The 18,334-nt window shown below is 43.2% G+C and overlaps 1 long non-coding RNA gene across 1 annotated transcript in view; it reads left to right on the forward strand.

Moving 5' to 3' along the window:
• The window catches only part of LOC126176753 (uncharacterized), a 31,488-nt gene extending 13,505 nt beyond the window's left edge, over positions 1–17,983 (forward strand). The window contains exons 2-3 of the long non-coding RNA XR_007535653.1: positions 5,342–5,487; positions 17,937–17,983. This is a non-coding gene — a long non-coding RNA (uncharacterized LOC126176753). The remainder of the gene's footprint in view (positions 1–5,341; positions 5,488–17,936) is intronic.
• The last annotated feature ends 351 nt before the right edge of the window (positions 17,984–18,334 follow it).

Consider the following 18,334-nt stretch of genomic DNA (forward strand, 5'->3'; position numbering starts at 1 on the left):
TACTGTCGTGTAACCACTTCGCCACAGGTAATGCAATGATCCATTGGGAAGAGTGAATTACCAGAACTACTAATAAGAATAAAAAGAAAAGGGTAAATTAAAATAATAGTAACAAGAGCTATCCAGTCGTGACACATGACCGACCCTCAAGGTTTTACTTACGCCAGTACTTCTCACGAACTTTAACAAAACTTGAAAGAGGTTCCCCTGCATGCCTTGCGGGACAACCAATCCTGAAAGAAAAGGTGTTGCGGAGAAGTGGCTCAGCCACAGTCGAGGGGGGAATATTTTCGCAATTAATCTTTCACTCTTTCGCGGTGTGCACGCTGAAAAGAACCCCCTAGGCTAAGCCATTTGTCATTAATATCCTATCGTGCTAGTGGCAGACCTCCAGGGTATGCAGAACTGTAAAACGGGGATACCAGGGGATACGTGTTGGCGGAACTAGCAAGGGCAATCCACGACGTTCGGATAACGCATTTACTTCAGACTTTGTACACTTTTAATAGTCAATTAGAACAACATAAAATGTAAGGAGTAACGCTTCCTGCTTAGGAGAGTTCGAGAAAATTGCAAGAGAAGTTTTACTCTTCAGTGAGTGGACCGATGCGTTGCGACCCTTAGTTCGAGCTGGCGGCGCTCATGTGGTGAGTATTCAAGCTCTACAATCGCTCCATCGAGTCTCGATAATTTTTTTAAATTTATGATTTTATCAAAAAAACTAGACATATTATTTCGTGCATATTACATTCACGAGGTAATATGACGAAAAGACACGTGTATTTGCATGAACTTCTCTGAATTTCCAATGTTTTTTGGGTTGTTTACCAGTATTTGTTGTTGCAAAAAATATAATGCGACTTTTATTCCTACAAGCAAGTTAAAAACTGTATAAACCGCCTTTAAACTTGTTTATATTTGATTGACAATGAACGAGATATTGTTTCTCGTAAAGATGCTGTTGAAATACATGGCCAGTTTTCAGCACCGATATTTATAAAGTACTGCGTTACGCATGGTCGCGTGGTTTGCATCCAAATTGTCGGAAAAATGAGAAATTTTTCAAGATGCCAACGAACTTTGTTTTTCCTCTCTGATGGTTCCTTGTGCACGCAGGAAAACTGCATTCATTCGATGAAGTAGATTCCGTTTTAATTTACGTTTTCCGTGTATGTATGAAAAATACCATCCTGCAACTTGTAGTGTCGAAAGCATACCCGGCGATTAATCATCCATTACGATCATATTCTGGCATATTGTAACTCATTGTATTATTGAATGAAGTTATTTACACCTTTATCTATCGATGTTTGACTTGGGCTTCCCAAGGCTGTCCCTCGATCCTGAAATCTGTGTCTGCAGTTCGAAGCGCCCAGGTGCAAAGCAGGTCTCGGTACTTTATTCGATGACAGCTATTTCGGAAATCACGACAGGCATACACTTTTAGAAAAACTTTATGCCTTTGATCGTTTACTTGACGATAGTTATAACATTTACTGTGATGATAAAAATTAGTAACCAATGAAATAACATTGAAAATTCAATAAAAGATCGTGTAAAAGCACGCGTCTTTTCATCATAATAACTTTCAAATGTAATATTATAAAATAATGTGAATAATGTTGAAAAAAATATAAATTTGTTTTATCTGCGTTTGGTGAACATTCAAGAGGTTTTGGCCATGGTTTTGACTGTCGCTTACAATGAAAAAGAATTGACCATGATAAAGCCATACTAACAAATCCTCATGAAAGTGTCGTAGACGGCGACATTGTGGAGTGAAATGCTCTTCAGATTCCGTTTTTTATCAAAAGTTAGCAATCGCACTACTCAGTGCTCACAGGGAATTTTCGTATAAGGTTAGAGAACTTCATGTACCTGTTCAGATGGGATGCTTACAATATGAGCTATCGCACGTACATCAGCTTGCGATCATCAATATGTATGTAGGCTCTGTTCAGGATGCCTAGTAGGAAAGCATTTTGGACTACAATGAGTCAAACATTATGACCACGTGTTGATCCACCTTCGGAACGCAGTACAGTAGCGATTTCAGTGATTCGATAAGTCCTTGGTAGATCCCTGCAGGTATGTGGTGCCAGAATCGTCTGTACAGGCCTCGTAATTCTCGCATGTGTTCCATCGGGTTCAGAGCAGGCGAATTTGGTGGCCAAGACATGAACATGAGTTCACTATCATGCTACTCAAAAAAATATAACACGATTCTGACTTCGTGACAAGGACACTTATTCTGCTGGAAGATATCATCGCCGACGGAGAGGACGTGAAGTATAGAGGGCTCCAGATGGTCTGTAACGATGTTCAAGTAGCCCACAGGTTTCATGCTGCTACGATTCACGCCCCCCCCCCCCCCTCTCCACCTTCCCGATCACTGTCCTCCACTGACTTCAGCCGTGACGCAGTATATTTCTCCACCAATCTGATCTCCTGGCTGACGGCGTATCTGGTCACGACTATCGACATGGTGTCACAAGAAAGAAGATTTATCAGTCCAGGTGACACGTTTCCATTAACGCAGGTCAGTCTCGATGATTCAGTGACGACTGCAATCGATGTCCGGCATATGTAAGGGTAATCTGCTGCGGATAATACGCACTGAATGGTAGCACTTTTGCCTGCATCAGCTATGTGCTTGTCGTCATATCGGCCACATACTGCTGCCTTTCCTGCCTAGAGCGGCAAAGCACCGACCACCATGTTCGGTGATGACGCGTGGACGCCCAAGACCTTGTCACCTACTCTTGGTTCCGCCATCCCTCAACCACTCTCCGTAGCAGTATTTTTTCCTTTTTTGGTTGGCGAGCAGTGCTCGAGAAGGAGTATCCTAGGTACTTCTCTGTATACGTATCAATTTTCCTCGTGGTCGCTATGCGAGATATAATTTGTTGGAGGAAGTAATAATAAGTACCTTGCTTTGTATTCGAAAGTATTTTGAAAGAAAGATGCACCGCGTCGTCTCCTCTCATTTTACGAATTTCTTGATCCTCTGGATTGAGAAACCCAAGTTCCGTGATGCTTTAGTCGTAAAAATCATCATATGACATAGTTTAGAGTATTCCATTTTATGTTTTCACAGTAACTAACTTTATAAACGACCTGCCCTCCATAGCAATTGTGACAAGCCCTCCATAGTAGCTGAAATAGAGATGAATCTTGTAAAACATTTTACTAACTTATTAACTTACTGTCTAAACTTCAGTCTATGTTTTTAAGCTTAAGGTTTTAGTGCGTTGCTGTGTGGCTGTCTCATTCTTGTTGAACCCACTGTTCAGGCTGCCACGTTTCTCTGTTGTAATATTTTTTAATCCTTTCTCTTATCTGCTATTAGAAACGCAGAAATCTTCTGTGTGTAGATTTTGGACTCTAGCAGAAAATTTTAACGCATTTTATATGAGAGGAACGCAACACTTTTTTTTCTGAAAGCCGGTTCGTTTCATTCAGGATTCCAATACACTACATTATTCACCACTTTTTTGGCTATAAAAACCTATTTCTGAACATAATCTCCGTTCAAAACGACGGCCGTACGCCACCTTTTTGGTTGGGCCTGTATGCCCACGTGGTATCACTCTCCTGGTCGACGTCGGAGCCAGCGTCTTGCTGCATCAATAATCTCCTCGTTATCCACGTACTGCTTCCCGAGGAGTGCATCTTTCATTGGACCAAACAGATGGGAGTAGGAAGATGTGAGATCCGGGCTGTATGGTGGATGAGGAAGAACAGTCCAGTGAAGTTTTTGAGCTTCTCTCGGGGGCGCAGCCTGTCAGCATCAGCCTCGTAACATGCAAACAATTCCGCACAAATGTCCTTCGCTGCTCTTTATGGTCTTCTGTTAGGAACGAGGAACCCGGCTGGAATTTGAATACCCGAACTGATGGACGAGTGTGTCAGCAACTGTGCGGCAAGGTGTTTGATTCTGATCCGTCGATCACCTCAGTGAGTGTGTCCGCACGTTCCGACACTGCAGGAGTAACGGCTGTGGGCGGTCAGCAGGCGAGAGATCAGACAGGTCCTCGAGACCTTGTTGCGAGACGGCAGACGCGTCGCCTCACCACTCATCGTACTTCTGTTTACTTCCACATCCCCGCAGAGTCTGCAAGCGCCTATGAATATCTCCGTGATCTGGTCTTACAACAAAAGAAACTCAATGACAGCTCTCTGCTTGGAACGCCCCTCCTTTGCAGACGCTATTTTAAAGGCTACGTCCAGCGCTGGCACAGATCGCAACTTCATGAAACTATACGGGCTCACGCAGGAATATTCAACTATGTCCGACAACGAATTGGTCATTTTTTCATCCGAAATTGACCGAGAAAAAATGTGTTGGTTACTTATTGAAGGCTCCTCGTATTTTATTTTCCTACACTCGCTCAGAGTGGCAGAAGATTTTTTGTTCTACACTCAAACACTAATATTAATATTTTATTTTATCATTTCCGAATAATATGAGAATGTTGTCTATGAAACATTCACGCTGACAAAAGAACTTATGGCAGTTAACGTAGCTCCCCTCTGAATCTAGATACTTCTCATTGATTCAAATTGGTATGGGTTGCAGATTCTGATCTTAAGTGCTTTTGTTCCGTTGTGTTCCTGGTGCATTTTGTCTTTCAATAATATGTATCTACATTCATGAGAATCTCAGAAAACTCGCACGACTTTACGTTGTGAAACAATCTTTCTAGAGCGGCATATCTTGATTCTTACAGGCCGGCCGCGGTGGTCTAGCGGTTCTGGCGCTGCAGTCCGGAACCGCGGGACTGCTACGGTCGCAGGTTCGAATCCTGCCTCGGGCATGGGTGTGTGTGATGTCCTTAGGTTAGTTAGGTTTAAGTAGTTCTAAGTTCTAGGGGACTTATGACCTAAGATGTTGAGTCCCATAGTGCTCAGAGCCATATGATTCTTACAGCATTATCAAGCGTAACTGCATCTGTGATATATTTACCTTTCCTAAAGCTACACCGATTGTTATCTATCAGATCCTCAGTTTTGTTTTCCATTCTTCTGCACATTATACTGGTGAGCATCCTGGATGACGAGTTGTCAAGAGGATAGCACGTTAGTTATCTCATTTACTTCCCCTCGCTGTGTTCAGGATTATGTGGATAGCAATCATCCTATTATTCGCTGTAGAAGACGTGATAGCTTTGCTCCTGCTAGCCTGAATCTTCGACGAAAAGTTTTTCTTACGACTATAACAATTTATCATGGCTGGAATTACATCTACCAAGCAAAGGTTTCCTATCTTATCCATTGTGACAGCCAGAATTTTAATGTCATGATCATCTTACTCAAGAATTTCGTGTGTTTTTTTTTCCAGCACCTCTTGTCAGAGGGGGAAGAAAAGTTTTCCTACTCCTGACAGCCGACATATGGACGTCGCAGGTGATGATCTGTTACGTGTAGAGGATAAGCGGAACAGGCGGCCCCTGACTGGCGCCAGCATCCACGCACATGCAGCAGCAGGTAATTATAGCGCCAGCTACCGGACCAATGTCCTCAACAGCGTCTCCCGCACTACCAGGCGCACGGTAGCGTAAACCCAACCAGCTGCCATTGCACTTAGATTCAGCTGGCAGACAGCTGGTAGAGCAGCAGCAGGGGACTTCACATGTTCTCGTAGGGAGGCAGTCCGAACCTCCCGCGTTAATCCCTGGGAATGACCGTACACGGTCGAACTACACTACTGGCCATTAAAATTGCTATACCACGAAGATGACGTGCTACAGACGCGAAATTTAACCGACAAGAAGAAGATGCTGTGATAAGTAAATGATTAGCTTTTCAGAGCATTCACACAAGGTTGGCGCCGGTGGCGAAACCTACAACGTGCTGACATCAGGAAAGTTTACAACCCATTAACCATACACAAACAGCAGTTGACCGGCATTGCCTGGTGAAACGTTGTTGTGATGCCCCGTGTAAGGAGGAGAAATGCGTACCATCACGTTTCCGACTTTGATAAAGGTCGGATTGTAGCCTATCGCGATTGCGGTTTATCGTATCGCGACACTGCTGCTCGCGTTGGTCGAGATCCAATGACTGTTAGCAGAATACGGAATCGGTGGGTTCAGGAGGGTAATACGGAACGCCGTGCTGCATCCCAACGGCCTCGTATCACTAGCAGTCTAGATGACAGGCATCTTATCCACATGGCTGTAACGGATCGTGCAGCCACGTGTCGACCCCTGAGTCAACAGATGGGGACGTTTGCAAGACAACAACCATTTGCACGAACAGTTCGACGACGTTTGCAGCAGCATCGACTGTCAGCTCGGAGACCATGGCTGCGGTTACCCTTGACGCTGCATCACAGACAGGACCGCCTGCAATGGTGTACTCACCGACGAACCTGGGTGCACGAATGGCAAAACGTCATTTTTTCGGATGAATCCAGGTTATGTTTACAGCATCATGATGGTCGCATCCGTGTTTGGCGACATCGCGGTGAACGCACATTGGAAGCGTGTATTCGTCATCGCCATACTGGCGTATCACGCAGCGTGATGGTATGGGGTGCCGTTGGTTACACGTCTCGGTCACCTCTTGTTCGCATTGACGGCACTTTGAACAGTGGAAGTTACATTTCAGATGTGTTACGACCCGTGGCTCTACCCTTTATTCGATCCCAGCGAAACCATACATTTCAGCAGGATAATGCACGACCGCATGTTGTAGGTCCTGTACGGGCCTTTCGGGATACAGAAAATGTTCGACTGCTGCCCTGGCCAGCACATTCTGCAGATCTCTCACCAATTGAAAACGTCTGGTCAATGGTGGCCGAGCAACTGGCTCATCAGGATAAGCCAGTCACTACTCTTGATGAACTGTGGTATCGTGTTGAAGCTGCATGGGCAGCTGTACCTGTACACGCCACCCAAGCTCTGTTTGACTTAATGCCCAGGTGTATCAAGGCCGTTATTATGGCCAGAGGTGGTTGTTCTGGGTTCTGATTTCTCAGGATCTATGCACGCAAATTGCGTGAAAATGTAATCACATGTCAGTTCTAGTATAATATATTTGTCCAATGGATACCCGTTTATCATCTGCATTTCTTCTTGGTGTAGCAATTTTAATGGCCAGTAGTGTACTTTCTAATTCCTTAAGGACATTTCACTCCCTCGCTTGGACAGATGGACGGTTTGACGGAATACTTCTGTTTGAACCGGCAGATTCATTATTTATTATACTAATTTGTTTCTAAAAAAATTACCTAGTGTTTTCTTCTTGTCAGCGTTAGTCCTGTGTAGTGGGGGTCCACCGCACTCAATATTTGGCTAATTCATTTTACCCTGTCGCTGCAGTTGTCAGCTACCGGACGGTTAAAATTCAGGTGTACCGAGCGAGGTGGCGCAGTGGCTTACACACTGGACTGGCGTTCGGGAGGAAGATGGTTCAAATCCTCGTCCGGCCATTCTGATTTAGGTTTTCTGTTGTTTTCCTAAAGCGCTTCAGGTAAATGCTGGCACGGTTCCTTTAAAAGGGCAGGGCCGATTTCTTTCCCCATCTTTCCCTAATCCGAGCTTGTGCTCCGTACCTAATGACCACGTTGTCGACGGGATGTAAAACACTAATCTTCTCCTGCTACAATTAAAGTTCAGCTAATCACAGAGATGGAGAATGGGCTGTAATTATCGCATGGCAGCTAAACTTAGTAGATATGCTAATGCGTTAATGCTGAGCCGATTTACGCAAAAAAAAGTTCCGATGTCGGCCGCCAGGTGCAAATCAAGCACTGTGAATGCAGGAGAGACATAAAGACATATACAAATGTTTCCATATGTAATGGATTAGGAATGGGGCGCAGGCAGAAAAGGTGAAACAAGTGAGAAAGGCATAATGTTGATTTTATTACCAACTGCTGCTTACGTAAGTCGATCAATATAAGAATCAGAGATGTCGACGAGTTGCTGCAACCATAAAACGACGTAATCAACAGTTGCTCGCATGTGTCCCTGTCGAATCTGAGCGACGTGTTCTTTTATACTGACCTTCAGATTGAGTACCGACCGAACGTGTCGCCGGTAAACGCGTTCTTTTAGAGTCCCCAGAGGCAAAAGCCACATGGATTTAGATCAAGTTATCTTGCAGCCCATACATCTGGAAAACCTCTGGAGATAACACATTCGTCGAAGGTTAAGCAGATCTTTCACTGGCGAGCAACTGTTTCCACACAATTGGCGCTCTTCGAAAACAGGAGAGACATAGTGAACAAGGAGGTCTCGATAACGTGCAGACGTCGCGTTACATCTGACGGGCTCTCTGCGTGTATGTTCTTCAAAGAATAACGGACTGAGAATAAAGGCGCTTGTGAACGCACACCACACAGTCACCTACGGCGAGTGCATCGGCTCTTCGTGCACACCATGCTGCTTAAGAGCACCCCAGATTCGGCAATTCTGTTTGTCCACTGAGTCCTGTGGTGTAAAATGTGCCTCTTCACTCAATACGATACCGCCCGGCCATTTGTCATCAACTTCGACCCGTGCCAGAAACAAAGGAGTAAATTCAGAACGTCGCTGCGGGATCACGAGGTTTCAGTTGCTGCACTGGGTCTTCTATGGGTACCAGTGCACGTACATGTCACAAAACTTTCCGTACTGTTGACCATGAAGGGTCAATTCTAGCAATAGCACTACGCGGGGCACGGACTCCGTGGTCAGTTACAGCAACAGCAACCTCGTCAATAACTTCCACAGTGATAGGATGCCTTCATCCCCAGGTGCCGCACGAAGCTCACCCGTGTTTTAAAATTTATAATCGTCTTTAAACGATTTTTTGACACGGGGCTTCTCCTCAGATCTTTCAGTTAGCGATACTCTCAGTGCAGCACTGTAATTGCTGCCGTTTATGTAAAACAGTTTCACTAACAGTGCACGGCCTCTCTTCCGTATAGCGATATTGTTCATTCACGCCATGGCTTGTCAAATGACAGTGTGGATATCATACCATCATACAGACAGCTACAGCGCCAGCCTGGCGTGGTGGCCAAAATTGGAACTAAATTTTCTTCCTCTCTTCCGTATAGCGATATTGTTCATTCACGCCATGGCTTGTCAAATGACAGTGTGGATATCATACCATCATACAGACAGCTACAGCGCCAGCCTGGCGTGGTGGCCAAAATTTGAACTAAATTTTCTTCCAGCGTAAAACAGTTTCACTAACAGTGCACGGCCTCTCTTCCGTATAGCCATATTGTTCATTCACGCCATGGCTTGTCAAATGACAGTGTGGTTATCATACCATCATAGAGACATCTACAGCGCCAGCCTGGCGTGGTGGCCAAAATTGGAACTAAATTTTCTTCCAGCTTAAATCGGTTCTGCATTACGGCATTAGCATTTCTACGAAGTTTCGCTGGCATACGATAACAACAGCCCACGTGGCCCTCAATTAGAAGCTGTACATTTAATAACAGTTCGGTACGTATGCGAGGGGAATCAAGTGCGACACCTTTGTTCTGTGTGTGATCGTATTTTAACTGTGTCTGTATCGCATTTCCTGAGGAACAACTCAGAGTCTGTCTAAACGAGCGCGCGTTTTCGTTAAACCGGCCGTTTGGATAGGACACCTTCCTCTGTCACAAGTTTGCGCGTTGCGCTTCAGCTAAACAAGAGATTTAAACAAAGTGTCAACGAGAATTAATTTTCTCCTGCAGCGTAGTGTGCGCTGATCTGAGACTATCTGGCAGATTAAAAACTGTGTGCCGGACTAGATACCAAACTTGGAACCTTTGCCTTTCTCAGGCAAGACCTCTAATGACTTTGTTTGCAATTGAGCTATGGAAGCATAGACTCATAATCCGCCCTCAGGTTTGCCGCCAGTACCTAAGGCAAAGTTGCCTGTCTGCCAGACAGGAATCTGAACATTGGCATTTCGCAGGCAAGGGTTCTAATGACGTTTTCCGGTCGAGCTACCGAAGCAAGACTCACAATCCGCCCTCAGTACCGAGCGATGTGGCGCAGTGGTTAGCGCACTGGCTTCGCATTCGGTAGGACGACGGTTCGGACCCTCGCCCGGCCAACCTGATTTAGGTTTTTCGTGATTTCCTTACATAGCTTCAGACAAATGCAGGGATGTTCTTTCGAAAGAGCATGACCGACTTCCTTCTCCATCCTTTCCTAATGAGATGGGACCGATAACCTCGCTGTTTGGTCCCCTTCCCGAAATCAACCAACCGCCCTCAGTTATTGGCGCCAGTACCGAAGGCCAAGTTCCCAGTTTCGAGCCCCGATCTGGCACAGAGTTGTAATCTTCCAGGAAGTTTCGAAGAGCTTAGTAGCAACTTTATCTTATCAGTCGAAGTTATATAAATACAAACTCGTAGACAACATAATGTTAACAGCTATAAATGTGTAGATTAAAATTAAAGTATGGTATGGGATGTTTGAAATACAATTCAATAATTAAGATAAAAAGATATTGAAGCGTTGCATACATTTCTGAAAGAGTGAAAAAAAACAATAAAAGCTTAATTAATAAACTGGTAGAAGCCGACCTCGGGGAAGATCAGTTTGGATTCCGTAGAAATGTTGGAACACGTGAGGCAATACTGACCTTACGACTTATCTTAGAAGAAAGATTAAGAAAAGGCAAACCTACGTTCCTAGCATTTGTAGACTTAGAGAAAGCTTTTGTCAATGTTAACTGGAATACTCTCTTTCAAATTCTAAAGGTGGCAGGGGTAAAATACAGGGAGCGAAAGGCTATTTACAGTTTGTACAGAAACCAGATGGCAGTTATAAGAGTCGAGGGCCATGAAAGGGAAGCAGCGGTTGGGAAAGGAGTAAGACAGGGTTGTAGCCTCTCCCCGATGTTATTCAATCTGTATATTGAGCAAGCAGTAAAGGAAACAAAGGAAAAATTCGGAGTAGGTATTAAAATTCATGGAGAAGAAGTAAAAACTTTGAGGTTCGCCGATGACATTGTAATTCTGTCAGAGACAGCAAAGGACTTGGAAGAGCAGTTGAACGGAATGGACAGTGTCTTGAAAGGAGGATATAAGATGAACATCAACAAAAGCAAAACGAGGATAATGGAATGTAGTCAGATTAAGTCGGGTGATGCTGAGGGAATTAGATTAGGAAATGAGACACTTAAAGTAGTAAAGGAGTTTTGCTATTTAGGGAGTAAAATAACCGATGATGGTCGAAGTAGAGAGGATATAAAATGTAGACTGGCAATGGCAAGGAAAGCATTTCTCAAGAAGAGGAATTTGTTAACATCGAGTATAGATTTAAGTGTCAGGAAGTCGTTTCTGAAAGTATTTGTATGGAGTGTAGCCATGTATGGAAGTGAAACATGGACGATAACTAGTTTGGACAAGAAGAGAATAGAAGCTTTCGAAATGTGGTGCTACAGAAGAATGCTGAAGATAAGGTGGGTAGATCACGTAACTAATGAGGAGGTATTGAATAGGATTGGGGAGAAGAGAAGTTTGTGGCACAACTTGACTAGAAGAAGGGATCGGTTGGTAGGACATGTTTTGAGGCATTAAGGGATCACAAATTTAGCATTGGAGGGCAGCGTGGAGGGTAAAAATCGTAGAGGGAGACCAAGAGATGAATACACTAAGCAGATTCAGAAGGATGTAGGTTGCAGTAGATACTGGGAGATGAAGAAGCTTGCACAGGATAGAGTAGCATGGAGAGCTGCATCAAACCAGTCTCAGGACTGAAGACCACAACAACAACAACAAAAGCTTAATAATTGAAACACTGAAAACTTAGATGCAAGTAGTCAAGCGAGGTGTAACTAAAAGCTGTAGGGTACTTAAAACATGTCTGCACCACATAAATCACTAAAAAATATAGTTCCAATATTTGGTGTACAGATAAAACAAGTAATGTTAAGTTCTGTGCACTGACTTGGCAGAAAATCCTAAGAAATTTTGGTCTTATGTCAAACCGGTAGGTGGATCAAAACAAAATGTCAAAAATGGTTCAAATGGCTCTGAGCACTAAGGGACTTAACTTCTGAAGTCATCAGTCCCCTAGAACTTAGAACTACTTAAACCTAACTAACCTAAGGACATCACACACATCCATGCCCGAGGCAGTATTCGAACCTGCGACCGTAGCGGTCGCGCGGTTCCAGACTGAAGCGCTTAGAAACGCTCGGCCACCCCGGACGGCAACAAAATGTCCACTCTCTGACCAAAATGGTACTGAAACAGAGGATGACAGACTAAAGGCCGAAATACTAAATGTCTTTTTCCAAAGCTGTTTCAGATTGTCGCACAGATGACAGAATGGAAGATATCGAAATAGACGACAGAGGGATAGAGAAACAACTAAAATCGCTCAAAAGAGGAAAGGCCGCTGGACCTGATGGCATACCAGTTCGTTTTTACACAGAGTACGCGAAGGAACTTGCCCCCCTTCTTGCAGCTGTGTACCGTAGGTCTCTAGAAGAGCGTAGCGTTCCGAAGGATTGGAAAACGGCACAGGTCATCCCCGTTTTCAAGAATGGACGTCGAACAGATGTGCAGAACTATGGACCTATATCTCTAACGTAGATCAGTTGTAGAATTTTGGAACACGTATTATGTTCGAGTATAATGACTTTTCTGGTGACTAGAAATCTACTCTGTAGGAATGAGCATGGGTTTAGAAAAAGACGATCGTGTGAAACCCAGCTCGCGCTATTCGTCCACGAGACTCAGAGGGCCATAGACACGGGTTCCCAAGTAGATGCCGTGTTTCTTGACTTCCGCAAGGCGTTTGATACAGTTTCCCACAGTCGTTTAATGAACAAAGTAAGAGCATATGGACTGTCAGACCAGTTGTGTGATTGGATTGAAGAGTTCCTTGATAACCGAACGCAGCATGTCATTCTCAATTGAGAGAAATCTTTCGAAGTAAGAGTGATTTCAAGTGTGCCGCAGGGGAGTGTCGTAGGACCGTTGTTATTCACAGTATATATAAATGACCTTGTGGATAACATCCGTAGTTTACTGAGGCTTTTTGCGGATGATGCTGTAGCATATCGAGAGGTTGTAACAATGGAAAATTGTACTGAAAAACAGGAGGACCTGCAACGAATTGACGCATGGTGCAGGGAATGGCAATTGAATCTCAATGTAGACAAGTGTAATGTGCTGCGAATACACAGAAAGAAAGATGCTTCATCATTCAGCTACAATATAGCAGGTCAGCAACTAGAAGCACTTAATTCCATAAATTATCTGGGAGTAGGTATTAGGAGTGATTTAAAATAAAATGGTCATATAAAGTTGATCGTCGGTAAAGCAGATGCCAGACTGAGATTCATTGGAAGAATCCTAAGGAAATGCAATTCGAAAGCAAAGGAAGTAGGTTACAGTAAACTTGCTCGCCCACTTCTTGAATATTGCTCACCAGTGTGGGATCCGTACCAGATAAGGTTGATAGAAGAGATAGAGAAGATCCAACGGAGAGCAGCGCGCTCCGTTACAGGATCATTTAGTAATCGCGAAAGCGTTATGGAGATGATAGATAAACACCAGTGGAAAACTTTGCAGGAGAGACGCTCAGTAGCTCGGTACGGGCTTTTGTTGAAGTTTCGAGAACATATCTTCACCGAAGAGTCAAGCAGTATATTGCTCCCTCCTACGTATATCTTGCGAAGAGACCATGAGGAGAAAGTCAGAGAGATTAGAGCCCACAAGGAGGCATACCGACAATTATTCTTTCCACGAACAATACGAGACTGGAATAGAAGGGAGAACCTATAGAGGTACTTTTACCCTCCGCCACACACCGTCGGGTGGCTTGCGGAATATGGATGTAGATGTAGATGTAGGCAGAAGAAGTAAGTAATCAACTGCGGTGTAACTGAAGCAATAGGGTGGTTAAAATAAAGCCTTACACGCACTTTAAGCAGTTGAGGTGTAAATAAAGCTACTAGGCAGGAGACAGTGTTGTAAGACATTTCCACTAATAATGAAGAAAGACACTGTCTGGATCGCATGTAAGAACCGGTTTTGACCCGTAATACAAGTTGCCTTCAGATTCAAGTAACCGATAAAAGAAGAAAATAGGACATGACATTAAAAAACGTATAGTGGCAGCATAAAAATGAAGCATTATAAAATAATTTATACCTACTATAACGCAGTTGAGCAGCGCGTGAAGACACAGGACACTCCGTAAATGTTACAACTGGAGCCATGAGGGAATTTACTGTTAGCGACTGAACAATATGCGCATATTTCAGCGCCCTTATGTAACTAAAAGCCACCTTCGAGCACACTGCTGCCAGCCGTGTTTTACGTCATTTTGCAGCATACAAAAATTACATCATGATGTTTTATTTTTATACTGCCATTATAAGTATCTCTGTAATATCACATTGCTTTCAGTTGTACTATTGTAACCTTCTTTCTTATTTTTAACCTGCATCTACATCTACATGGATACTCTACAAATCACATTTAAGTGCCTGGCAGAGGGTTCATCGAACCAGCTTCACAAATCTCTATTATTACAATCTCGTATAGCGCGCGGAAAGAACGAACATCTATGACATTACGTACGAGCTCTGATTTCCCTTATTTTATCATGGTGATCGTTTCTCCCTATTTAGGTCGGTGTCAGAAAGATATTTTCCCATTCGGAGGAGAAAGTTGGTGATTGAAATTTCGTGAGAATGTTCCGTCGCAACGAAAAACGCCTTTGTTTTAATGATGTCCATCCCATCTCCTGTATCATTTCAGTGAGTATGTCGCGATTATACAAAACGTGCTTCCCTTCTTTGAAGTTTTTCGATGTTCTCCGTCAATCCTATCTGGTAAGGATCCCACACCACGCAGCAGTATTCTAAAAGAGAACGGACATGCGTAGTGTAGGCAGTCTCCTTAGTATATCTGTTACATTTTCTAAGTGACCTGCCAAAAAAAAAAAGCACTCTTTGGTTAGCCTTCCCAAACCCAGTCTTTTGTTATCATTCCCCACAGCATTTTCCATGTGTTCCTTCCAATTTAAGTTGTTCGTAAGATTTGTATTACCTTTCGAAACAGTTAATCCAAATAAATCGCTGCAAGTGACCCAGGTAGGCGTTTTTTTTTTTTCATTGTAACTACACATTTGTCAGACCCCACGTCTTCAATTACGAGATACTTCTATGACAGTTGTTTATGGGAGTTATTAGGTGGTTTACGGATGCGTCTGCGTTAGTCCTTGTATTTAGTTCACCCTAGGTCCATCTGCGCTTGTTTTCGCTGTCACCTTCAGCGGATCGTCAGTTATTTGATTATTCAGGATTTCATTTTATTATTATATACAACAGCTGGCGTGGCACTGGTGTGTGTGTGTGTTTGCAGTTCAGTGTTAGTTCGTGGACCCATAGTGTGTGCGACATCTGGCAATATCTTCGAGATGTTACAAGCCACTATGCGGGCTGAGTTTATGTAATTAAATTTACGGCGTTTGCTCACTTGTGCTCTGTTCGTCAGTGACTCTTCCATGTCCGGGCGATTTCTTATTAGTAGTTTTGTCTATCTTGTCTGTAGTGGTTCTACCGTAAGAAAATTCTGTATATCACGCAGAGGGTGTCAGTTGCAGGAGTTTAACATTGTTACGTAGTTATCTTTCTGTAGTGTACAGTCGTTCATCGTCTGGCTTCGATGCTCCACCGAAGAAAGCAGTTGAGTACTGCAGGAAGATCGTACGAAAGTCTTGTAGGTCTGTCTCTGCACCCATAGAAGCCTTGTCATATTAATTTCTGTCGTCCCCTTGTCATAGCTATTTAGAAACATCAGGTGTGTCTTCAAGTTCATAGTGAACCAACGACTAAACTGTAAGCCAAAGAACTTTTTAATCGATTCCGCGACCAGTGTCAGCCTCTTTAACCTTAGATCACTAAACCCTCGTAAAATTTATGATTTCAATTGGTACCAATTTGAGTTCCTGCCAACCCGCTATTTTCAGTGTAGGGTGTAAAACTTATTTTGTATTTGACATACCATTGCAGATCTAGTAACTGAATTAACAAGAGCAAAACTATAAATTATTATTTCCTTTGAATGAAATATGGAATAGTAAAAATAACAGTGGTTTAGTAACTATGTGACCGTCCCGATAGCTGAATGGTCAGCGCGGCGGTCTGTCACGCCAAGAGGCCCGGGTTCGATTCCCGTCTGGGTAGGAGATTTTCTCCGGTCAGGGATTGAGTGTTATGTAGTCCTCATTATCATTTCATCATCATGAGTGGAAGGCAACGGGAAACCACTACTGGAATCACTTCCCTAGACGCCCATGCGGTGGACCTCTCTGACGAGGTTTTCCCCATGACAAGACCTGCCGTAAGGCAGAGCACAAAGTTAGTAGTTAGTAACAATGTAACGTTTTCCCCCTAGCGTCCTCTCATAAAATACTTAAAACAACACAGTAATAGATGTTTCCAGCCGTGTTGCAGCTTTCTTACTCAGGCCGTGAACTGATTTACGAGGGGCGTTCAGTAAGAAATGGAAGATCTTTTCTCTCGAAGCAGGTTGATTTTATTCAGAATTCCAGTACACCATATTATTCTTCACTCTTCTGATTACAAACCCTTCTCTTAACATAATTTCAGTGTGACAGCCTTACGACATCTTATTGGAGGGGCCCTGTATGCCCGCATGGTACCACTCTATCACTGTTTCAATAACCTCCACATCCTCTATGTACTTATTCCTGCAGAGCGCATCCATCATTGGGCCAAACAGATCGAAGTCGGAATGTGCGAGATGCGGGCTGTAGGGTGGATGAGGAAGAACAGCCCCAATTAAGTTTTGTGAGATCTTCTGGGGTGCGCAGGCTTATGTGACGCCTTACATTGGCATGCAGGAGGAGAAGTTCGTTTGCATTTTGGTAGTGACGAACACACTAAAGTTGAGAACTCCAGAGTTACAAGGAGAGGGGGAGGAGATACAAAGGGCGATCAAGAAGTTCTGTACGAAGGCCGCACAGTCCAGAATCGTTATGCCAATCAGGCAAAATCGTCGTGATCATTGAAGCAATAATCACATTGAAGCACCAGCTTGAAGATACCCGTTCGGTAAAACACCTTGTCGTGTAGCGTGAAGAAGAAGCAGTAACAGCTTGCTCCTCATCGTTGTCCGAGGGGAGCCGTCGACTATTCAAGGCCTTTCTTAAAGGACTGCCGCCGATGTGCAATCCTGCACAGAAGCGAATATACCACTGTAAATTTTAATCAATAAATTACTGTTCCCTTTTTTACATATTTATCGTTTGACTAAACATTTGGATATGTGTAAACATGCGACGTGGAATAAGAAATGAAATACAACAAGTTTAAATATATTCGTCATAAAAGAAATATAAAACATGCAGTAAAATGAACAGCGCAACGTATGAAGCGATAGACTGCAAAACGACCAGTAAAAAAGGAGCAATAAATTGCACATTGAGATAACCAGGGACATTCAACTCAACAATAAAAAGAACGTTAAACTGACCAATAAGATAAGTAATGAAAATTTAAGCGAAATCAACAATAAATTTATTCTAATACAGTTGAGTGGACATGGCCAGCAAGCATAATCATATATTACTGTCTAAGCCATCCAGCCATGAAATTGCAGCATCCTTCAGTTCATATAAATCTGTTGCACTCCCTCATAGTTTTGTCAGTTATCTGTCGCAGAACGCCACAGTCACACTGAGGGCTTGACGATTTGCCCCGTCGGTACGAAGAGTCCTGGCAGACTCCATGCGATGTTCGAATACCGTTGTAGTGTATAAGTTATTGTCTATGTGTAATGTATTTGTAGTGTGTTGTATGAAATTGCCTTTTAAGCAGGTAATGGTTATTTTTTTCATAGTTCTTCTTACAATCTTTTAAACTGTAAAAATTTTAACACAGGCTAACTACACCCAACCAATACTTCGATGTGCCAAATAATTGATTATAATTATTTCCTATTGTTGCAGTTACATTACCGTGCAGACGTGTTATTGCACACCTGGGCAAAAACAATGTAAGAACATTATCTCTTTTTGTCTCAGAGGTTGAAACCTCAGGGTTCGGGTGTATGTATATTTATTAGTAGCACATTGGTTTGTTGTGTTTAGTTATAGCTTTCTCTCTAATTGCGTCTGCGTGAAGAAAATAACGTAGTCGACATTAGTGGCCCAGTACGATAAAATTTGCATTAGAAAATGAAAATAATGACAGACATTTTATTACGTTTGATAAATGCATAAACTAAATACGTTATCTGGGCTTGAAGAGCCTCAATTACTGAAAATAGTTGTACCGACGGTAATGACGGACAACAGTAGGGTAAGATCGTAACTGATAAAAGTTTTAATAACTGCAGTAAAGGAAA

Source organism: Schistocerca cancellata, chromosome 3 (assembly GCF_023864275.1).
Source record: "Schistocerca cancellata isolate TAMUIC-IGC-003103 chromosome 3, iqSchCanc2.1, whole genome shotgun sequence".
NCBI lineage: Eukaryota > Metazoa > Arthropoda > Insecta > Orthoptera > Acrididae > Schistocerca > Schistocerca cancellata.